The following is a 10078-nucleotide window of genomic DNA, read 5'->3' as shown; positions in this document are numbered from 1 at the left end:
ACCTGATCTTGGAAGCTAAGCAGGGTCGGGCCTGGTTAGTACTTGGATGGGAGACCACCTAGGAAGACCAGGTGCTATAGGAGTAGAAAATAAAAAAATAAGGGATTATAAGCTGACAAGGTCCTTGCAATCTGTGAGGTCGACCAAGGGTTGCCTCACCTTAAAAACAACAAAACACTAAATAGGTATAGAAGGAAAGTACCTTAACATAATAAAGGCCATATATGATAAACCCTCAGTCAACATCATATTTAACGGTGAAAAACTAAAAACCTTTCCTCTAAGATCAGGAGCAAGACAAAACTGTTCACTATCACCAATGTTATTCAGTATAACATTGGTGGTCCTAGTGAGTGCAATCAGGCACGAGAAAGAAATAAAAGGCATCCAAATAGGAAATGAAGAAGTCAAACTGTCACTATTTGCAGATGACATGATTCTCTATATAGAAAGCCCTAAAGACTCCACAAGAACACTCCTAGAAATAATAAGCAAATACAGTAAAGTTTCTGGATACAAAATCAATGTTCGAAAATCCGTAGCGTTCCTATACTCTAATAATGAATTTTCAGAAAAAGTAGTGGAAAAAAGCAATTTCTTTTGCAATTGCAACAAAAAGAATAAAATACCTAGGAATAGACCCAATGAAACATGTGAAGGGCCCATATAATGAAAACTATAAGACCCTATTAAAAGAAATTGAAGAAGGCACAAAGAAATGGAAAGATATTCCATGTGCTTGGATAGGAAGAATCAACATAGTTAAAATGACCTTATTACCTAAAGCATTATTCAGATTTAATGCGATCCCCATCAATCCCATCAGCACTTTTTAAAGAAATAGAACAAAAAATCATCAGATTTGTATGGAAACACAAAAGACTCCAAATTGCCAAAGCCATCGTGAGAAAAAATAACGAGGCTGGAGGCATCACTCTGCCCCACTTTAAATTATACTACGAAGTGACAATAATCAAAATGGCATGGTATTGGCAGAAAAACAGACACACAGTGGAATAGACATAGTGGAATAGAATTGAGAGCCCAGAAGTGAATCCATATTTACATGAGTAAATAATTTTCAACAAAGGAGCCAAAAACATACAATGGAGAAAGGAAAGCCTCTTCAATAAATGGTGTTGGGAAATCTGGAAAGCCACCTGCAAAAGAATGAAACTAGACTGTTGTCTATCACCACACACCAAAGTTAACTCAAAATGGATTAAAGATCTAAATATAAGACCTGAAACAATAAAATGCATAGAAGAAAACATAGGAACTAAACTCATGGACCTTGGACTTAAAGAGGATTTTATGAATTTGACCTCAAAGGCAAAGGAAGTAAAAACAAAAATAAATGAATGAGACATATCAAACTAAAAATCTTCTGCAGAGCAAAAGAAACTGTCAACGAGGTAAAGATAACCATTCAAATGGGAAAATATATTTGCAAGCAATGCCTCTAATAAGGGCCTAATATCCAAAACATACAAAAAACTCAATACAACTCAATAACGACAAAAAAACAAACGATCCAATTAATAATGAGCAGAAGACCTGAACCGATACTTCTCCTAAGAAGACATACAAATGGCCAACGAACACATGAAAAGATGCTCAACATTGCTAGCTATTAGGGAAATGGAAATCAAAACCACATTGAGATACCATCTCACATCTGTTAGCATAGCTCTTATCAACACAACACGTAATAACAAGGATGCGGAGAAAAAGGAACCCTCATACACTGCTGGTGGGACCGCAAATTGGTACAGCCACTATGGAAAATAGTGTAGAAGTTCTTTAAAAAACTAAGAATCAATCTACCATATGATTCATCAATCCTTCTACTGGGTATTTACCCCAAAGACTTGAAAAGATTTATCTGAAAAGGTATATGGACACCGATGTTCATAGCAGCACTATTCACAGTGGCCAGGACATGAAAGCAACCAAAGTGTCCTACAATAGATAATTGGATAAAGAAGCTGTGGTACATATATACAACGAAATATTACTCAGCCATAAGAAGAGATGAAATACTGCCATTTGTGACAACATGAATGGATCTTGAGATAATCATGCTAAGTGAAATAAGCCAGACAGAAAAAGTTGAAAATCGTATGATATCACTTATATGTGGGATATAAATCTAAAAGCAACAAACAAACAGGACAAACAAACTCATGGACATGGACAGTGGACTAGTGGTTACCAGAGGGTGGTGGGGGAGGGGGAAGGTAGATGGGGTCAAAGGGATCAAATACATGGTAACAGAGAGAAATATAACTATGAGTGGTTAATATACAATGCAATATATATATAACTTACTGTTGAATTGTACACTTGAAACTTACTGGATTTTATTAACCAAAGTCACCATAAAAAAAAAAAAGACCATTTTTTTTAAGGAGCGGAGTATATAAGATACATATCTAGGAGCTATATTAAAAGATACACATTTACCCTTATGCACTTTCGGTGTAATATAAAATGGTACAGCCTCCATGAAAAACAGTTATGGCAGTTTCTGAAAAAATTAAAAATAAATTACCATACAATCCAGTAATTCTACTTCTGGGTACACAACCAAAAGAACTGAAAGCAAGAACTCAAACACATGAACACCCATGTTTATAGCAGTATTACTCACCATAGCTAAAACATGGAAGCAACCTTGTATCCATTAATGAGTGAACGAATAAACAAAATGTTGTAGTACATGAATATCATGGAATATTATTCAGTTTTAAAAAGGAAATTCTGATCTATTCTACAGCATGGATGAACTTTCATGCTAAGTGAAAAAAGCCAGTCATATAAGGACAAGTGCTGTAGGATTCTGCTTATATGAGGTATCTAGTAGTCAAATTCACAGACACAGATAATAGAATGGTGGTTGCCAGGGGCTAGAGGACGGAGAAATGAGGAGTTATTATTTAATGGGGACAGAGTTTCCATTTTGGAAGATGAAAAAAGTTCTGGAGTGGATGGCCGTGATGTTTGCACATCAGTGTGAATGTGCTTAATGCAACTGAACTGTACATTTAAATGCAGTTATGTGTGATAAGTTATGAATATCTTACTACAGTTTAAAAAGGTACACATTTATAAGAACCCAAGTGATATTGTGGTCTCATGAAAAAAGCATTTGCTTCCTTTTGGGGCTTAGAAAAGCTTTCTTGAAGTGACACTAGAACAGGGAGGTAATGTGTGGTGGAAAGGGTCAGTGGTCTCCAGTCCTAATTCCACTCTGTCGCTTAGTAATGGTATAACCTTGGACAAGTGGCATAACCTCTCTAAAGGCAGTGTGGTATGAAAGTTAGTCACAAGAATGCTGAGACAGTGATTTGTTTGAACCACAGGTCATTTACCAGCCATGTGATCTTGGTCAAGTCATTTTTAGGTCTCGGTATCTCCCAACTATGAATGGGGAGGTTAATGCTTAAGTCATAGGGCAGTCATGAAGATTTAACTGGGTGAAGTATGAGAAATCATTAGTCCAGTGCCTGCCACAAACTAAGTGTTCAGTGTCAGTAGCTATTATTTTCTGAAACTTATTTATAAAATGGGTTAATATAACATCTTAAAATCTTTGCGTTATTTCGAGGATCGGCAGAGATACTGTGTGTGAAAGTGATTACACAGCATTATTGAAGATGGGTAAGATCTGGACATGCATTCCCATGGGAGGGAACAGCATGAGCAAAAGGGAGGAGGCCAAAAAGTGTGGAGTATTAGGGTTGATTATCATATCAAGTATATGGAAAAGAATAATGGGAAATAAGATTGGAGAGATAAAACTGGAATAGCTTAGAAGAGCATTAAAGGTCTGGCTACGAAGCACATTACAGAGGTAGATCCCACTGAATATAAGTGAGAGAGAAGCAGGGTGAGGACGGAGGGAGAGAGAGGGTGAAGATCATGCCGTGAATTGACTGGCATTGAGAATCAAATTTGGAGGATGTATTAGACTGCCTTCATGATGACATCTGTCTTAATAAGGTTGGGCTGCTATAACAAAATACCATAGATTGAGTGGTTTAAACAGACATTTCTCACAGTTCTAGAGGCTGGGCAGTCTGAGATCAGGGTGCCAGCATGGTCAAGTTCTGGTAAGGGCCTTCTATCTGGCTTGCAGATGGCTGCCATCATGCTGTGTTCTCACATGGCAGAGAGGGGAAGCTCTGATGTCCCTTCCTCCTTTTATAAGGGCACTAATCTCCTCATGGGGTCTCTACCTCTGTGACCTCATCTAAACTTAATTACTTCCCAAAGGCCTCACCTCCTAATGCTAACACGTTGCACGGTATGACTTCAAAAAATGAATTCTGAGGAGACACAAATATTCAGTCCATAACAAATCCCAGTGACTGTTATCTCTTAATATTTATATTCTGTGTAATCCTCTGCCCTGGAGTGTGGGTTGGATCTAATGACTTGCTCCTAATAAAGAGAACACAGCAAAAGTGTTGGGATGTCACTTCTGAGATTAGTTACAAAGACCGACTGACTTCTCTCTCGCTTACCCTTTTTTGCTCTCTTGCTTCCTCAGCCTTTTAGAAGCCAGCTGCCATGTTGTGAGCTGTCCTAAGGAGAGGTCCTAGGGTCAAGAAACTGATGTCTCTGGCCGACAGTCATTGAGCATCTCAGGCCTGCTCACAGCCATGTGAGTGAGCTGGGAAGTGGAACCTCCCTTTGATAAGCCTTGAGGTGACAGCTATCGCCCTGATTGGAGCCTCGTGAGACACCCTAAGCCAGAGGCACCTAGCTAAGCTACATTCAAATTCCTAACACACAGAAACTCTAAGATAATAAATGTTTGTTGTTTTAAGCCAATGAGTTTTGGGGTAATTTATTACACAGGAATAGATAAATACTACAGAGCTCAATAAGAATGCCCTCATTTCAGATGTCAGCCACAAGTTCAGGGCATTTCAGACCACCTACATTTCTGACCAACTGGTAACACATTTGGGTGTTCCCATGATCCCCTCAGGTTTAATAATTTACCAGAATGACACAGAATTCTGAAAAACACTGTACTTATGATTACAGTTTTATCATAAATGCTATAAATCAGGACTAATCAAATGAGGAGACACATATTTCAAGGTCTGAGAGGGTCTTGAACACAAGGGTTTCCATGCCCTCCAGCTGAGTAGTGTCAAGTCACATCAACTTCTTGGTGAACAATGATGTGTTCACCAACCAGGAAGCTCCACTGAGTGTTGGAGTTTTTATTAGGGTTCTGGAGTGTCCAGAGTTTTTATTAGGGTTCCATTACATAGTCATGATTGATTGATTCATTGGTCATGTGATTGACTGAGAGTTTTTCAGAGATTCCTTGTTTTTGATGACCTTGACAGTTGCAAGAGGACTAGTCAAGTAGAATGATTCTCAATTGGAGTTTGCTTAATGTTTTTCTTATGATTAGACTGGGATTAGATTATGAGTTTTGGGGAGGAAGATCACAGAGATAAACCACCAAACCATGTTGATTTTTATTTTCATATTGTCACCTCATTATCACAAGATGGCTGCTGCTGCCACTCTAAAATCAGAACTATGTCCAAAGATGGAAAGTGACGGAAGGAAGAGGAGCCATGTCTACCCATCTACCCCTCTTTTTTTTACGAAGAAAGTCAACTTCTCCCCTGACATGCTCAGAAGGCAGGGGACAGGATGTTCGTACTTGACTTAGACCTTGACTGAGACTGAGTGCATTGCTATCAGAATAAAATTAGGGTTCCATCAACATAGAAGGAGGTGAACCAATGGATGACAGGCAAGCAACTGACAGAGTCAGCCCCAAAGCCTACTATGTATGAGACTGCATTTTACTAGGTGCTACGAGGAATGAAAGGACATAAGGGATGTATAAGGTGATGTACAGTTATCATCCCTCATCTGTGAGGAATAAGACCCGCAGTAGATGCCTAAAACCGTGGATAGTACCAAACCCTACATATACTATATATTTTTTCCCCTATACATACATATTTACGATAAAGTTTAAACCATTCTTGTGCTTTGAGGGCATTATTAAGTAAAATAATGGTTATCTGAACACAAGTGCCACACAATATCTGACAGTGGATCTAATAACCGAGATGGCTATTAAGTGATAGCTACTAAGTGATGAAAGGGCGCAGGGTTGATATGTTACACAAAAGCATGATTCACATCCAAGTGGGATGGTGCACAATTTAAAATGTATGAGTTTTTTATTTCTGGGATTTTCCATTTAATATTTTTGGACCATGGTTGACTGAAGGTAACTGAAACTGTGGAATGCGAAAACGTGGCTTCGGGGGGACTACTGTATTCCAATAAATATTCTCTTTTAAGGACCTCATTGTAGAAGGGTGCACTGATATTCTACTGATCCTTTGGTTGTTCAATCAAATACATCCTCAGAAGATGATTTGTCCCATGTCCAACGTGCTATCAACTGTAAAGACCACTTCTAAAGAGTCATTGCTAAAGTGGTAGAGAAATATGTTTGGGAATAGGTATTTAAGTAGTTTCTCCAAAGAGACAATTAGAAAAGATCTTTTTTTTTTTTTTTAAGCCAAATCAGTCATGTTGTCGCATCTCAAAATATTTATGAACTAGATGAAAAACAGGTGAGTTGAGAGCAAACAACACAGGACTATCTAGTATAGTGGTAAATTATATATTATAAGTGATATGTTCTGAGAGAGTTTAAAGCTGGTGAAGCTTGTAAAGGCAGGCATGGCAGGAAAGCTTCAGAGAGACAGGATCCTAGATGGCCATGAAGGATGGTCTCGCTTGGGCTTTAGTCTTCATTTTACTTCTTTGCTGCCGGGAGACCCAGTTCCCCTAATAAAATTGTTTATTTTCTTTTTTATTAAGTATCTAGTTACTTATTTTTTATTAACTTATAGTTCACCTGCTAATGTCTTGTGATTTTTACTTAGTAATCTTGATTAAATGACTCTTTTTTTTTTTTTTTTTTGGTGCAGTGTTTTACAGGGTGGGCTTTGCAACCACACAGATCAAGATTTCAATTCAAGGTTCAGTACTTATTGGCTTTGTGGTTTTGTGTAAATTCCTTACCCTGTCTCATTCTGTTTCCTTATTTAATAATAATCTCACCTAGATAGGGCTGTGAGACTGAAGATGAAATATGGGGAACACAGAGCACACCGTCCCACCCTGAGAGAGTGGGACAATGGCATCTGTTGTGATGATCACCACATTGATGATGGATGGAGGCAATGTGATGTTAATACCAATCCATGGAAAGGGATGATGAGAGAACCTCTACTTGGTTTTCACCACTTTGTCACTATTATTTAACTTTACATGAATGTACACTAGCCAAAAGTAAATTACATTTCCCTTGACTTTTTAATAATCACCACCTTAGAAATAATAAAAGATGGATTCAGGTATTTAGGGCAGTTCTATTCTATTATTTGTAAAGGCACCAACCATGTGACTCCTATTGCTGAGCTGAGAAAAGGCAACATCCTATGTGAGAAACTGGCAAAAGCACAAGAGATCTTGGAGCATGTACAATTAGCTGACAATGTTTACTGGGGCTTGGAAACCAATCTAAAAGAATTTATGCTTTAAATCAATGGCAGTTGTCAATGAGCCTGTGAGGGAATCCTTGCTAGGACCCTCTGATTTTTATTGCAACTCATATTGATAATAACAGAAAGGAAAGCTTCCCAAGCAGAAGGTCAATCTAATCCAATCACTTAATGCAGAATTATGGTATCAAGTTTCCACATCACTGATGACCATGAGTTTAAAGGTGTGTGCCATAAAATAGCTGCGGGTGTTAGACATTTAACAAGCTGTTTTATTCCTAATTGTTGGCATTTGTTTAACTGTTTTCTTAATTCTAATTTATGATTTTATGTTCCAGTTTGTTTACATAGCCCATAGTACCCAATTGCCTCTATTTGCTTAAGTGTTTCTTTAATTTTATTTATATTTTTATACATGTTGCTTTACTTATATAACTCAATGTTTGGTGTGGGCTAGAAATAACCATAAATCCCTGTCACTAATTAGCCTCATCCTCATGACTGATTAGTCAAGATTATGAACCTAGAAGGAGGGCACGAGGCCTGGTAGTGAGTCACAGGATCATTGAATTTTAGAGCTAGAAGGAATTTAGGTCTCAAAGCAGTTTTTTCTGATAGAATTACATGGTTTTACATCTTCAATACTGGAGAATTATGAAAGATTGGTTGCTTACTCTTGCTCCTTTATGTAAAAATGTATAAAGATTCGGTGACAGCTTTAAAAACAAGAATAGAGAAAGCTCAATCAATGATGGTTATGAGTAACGCATAATAGGGGCTTGAAAGATCAGAAACTTGACTCATAACTGGGCTATAGAAGAGTGAGAATACAAATGAACATGAGGTGGGCTTCTAAGCAGGGCGGATTGTTTGGAACTCCCTCTCTAGCAGCTGTGCAGTTTGTAAGGATTTTAGCTTGCCTAACTGTAAGGTTAGCTATTAGCTTTGCAGTGGGGAGTATTTAAAGGTACACAAACATATGAAGGAAAGAACCTGGAACAGAGTAGCCTGCTTCATTCCAAGAATCCATCTGGCAAGTAAAGAACTGCTGCTTGTCCTACATTAAACCCTGCAGAGTAAGAGCCATTTTTCATAATTCACACCCCTATTTTTGGTTTCAGGTAAGACAGCTTACTGAGTTTGGGGAAGGAACAAGAAGATTTTTCAGAACCATCTAACCCTAGTATGTAAAATGAGGAAAACACGTTGAAGTCCTGGTTGGGAAATCAGATTAAGAGAAAGCACAAGCATCCACAGGAGGCAGAAGTCCAGATGCCCAAATAATGTGAGACTTCAGTCATTTGTAAACAGAGTACAATGGAAGAGGTGTTATACATATGAAATTCTGTGGCTGGAATCACCAACATTAAATGACTCACGGTGACGGCTAAGTTAATAAGTGAAATCCAGTCTATCCTCAAATAAACATATCTTTGTAATAAAGACCTCATTTTTGCAGCTTGGTTTATATGGAGGCAGCTAAAAGCAAATGCTGCCAAAGGAGTGGTCCCTGTATTACCAGAAACTGCAAAGTCTGTAAAGGGTTCTAAACCTTGAATTAGTCCTGGATGTCAGGCGCTTTCCCGCCTCTCAGATCCATTTCCCTCTAAAACATTTTCATCTGCTCCCCTTTCAAGGGAAAGTGTATGGCAGTCAGATCTGCTTGGCGCGCAGACTTCAAACATGCGGGACAAGGAGTTCTTACCTGGTCACCTCTTGAAGGACAGCGCAAGGCGGGGGCCCTGTAGCCAACTCAGAGCTGCGCCTTCTTGGTTACTATGGTGATCGCAGAAGGGGCGGGGCCACTATCCGCCGCGTCCCCTCCACTGCCCAAGTCATTTCGAACGCTCCAATTGGGACAGCCCTTCCTTGCCTCTGTCCCGCCCCGTTCAGCTCCTAGCGCCATGCGATTGGCCCAGGACAGGCGGCGGGCATCCTGAGGGCACCACCTCCTGACGGGAAGAGCGGGAAAATGTATCCCGATGCTGTCCGAGGCGTGAAGCTCACGGCACTGCAGAAAAGCACATGGTTGGCTTTGTAGAGAGTTGCCCCGTGTCCCACACACAACTCATCATCGCACCCATGACTGCTAACACTAAGGAGCAAGAGCTGGGGCGCAGTCACGTTCGGTCCAGGGGCGTCCACTCCGGGGGACGAGGACGCGAGCAGGCGTGAAAATCCGGTGGCGCGCTCCCAGGCGCCGGGGATCAGAGGCCAGAGGGGGCGGGCCGAACTCCGAGGGCGGTGCCGGCGGCGGCGGCGGGAGGAGTAAGGCCCAATGAGCGCGCGCACCGCCCCCAGGGGCGGGGCATGCAGAGTGCTCCCCCGCCCTCTCTCTCGCCCCGCCCCTCCCCTCGGGCGCCGGGGCCGCAGTGAGTGAGTGGCACTGGCAGCCTGTCAATCCCTCAGCCGAGCGGCCTTCGAGCCCGGTCCGCGGCGGCTGCTGGCAGGGTGCGCGGCTCAGGCAGTGGCGGCGGCGACTTCTCCCGCCCCATCAATCTGCTGTCCGCTCG

The 10078-nt window shown here is 40.6% G+C and overlaps 1 protein-coding gene across 1 annotated transcript in view; it reads right to left on the bottom strand.

The window, feature by feature from the left end:
• MAPKAP1 (mitogen-activated protein kinase associated protein 1) overlaps positions 1–9368 on the bottom strand; it is a 238846-nt gene extending 229478 nt beyond the window's left edge. Inside the window, exon 1 of the mRNA XM_023533068.1 lies at positions 9271–9368. The gene's annotated coding sequence lies outside the window, so the exon portion shown is untranslated. The remainder of the gene's footprint in view (positions 1–9270) is intronic.
• Between the last annotated feature and the right edge of the window lie 710 nt (positions 9369–10078).

Source organism: Pteropus vampyrus, unplaced genomic scaffold (genome assembly GCF_000151845.1).
Source record: "Pteropus vampyrus isolate Shadow unplaced genomic scaffold, Pvam_2.0 Scaffold95, whole genome shotgun sequence".
Classification (NCBI taxonomy): domain Eukaryota; kingdom Metazoa; phylum Chordata; class Mammalia; order Chiroptera; family Pteropodidae; genus Pteropus; species Pteropus vampyrus.
The sequence above is the reverse complement of the archived record's forward strand: the minus strand, read 5'-3'. Positions and strand labels throughout refer to the sequence as shown.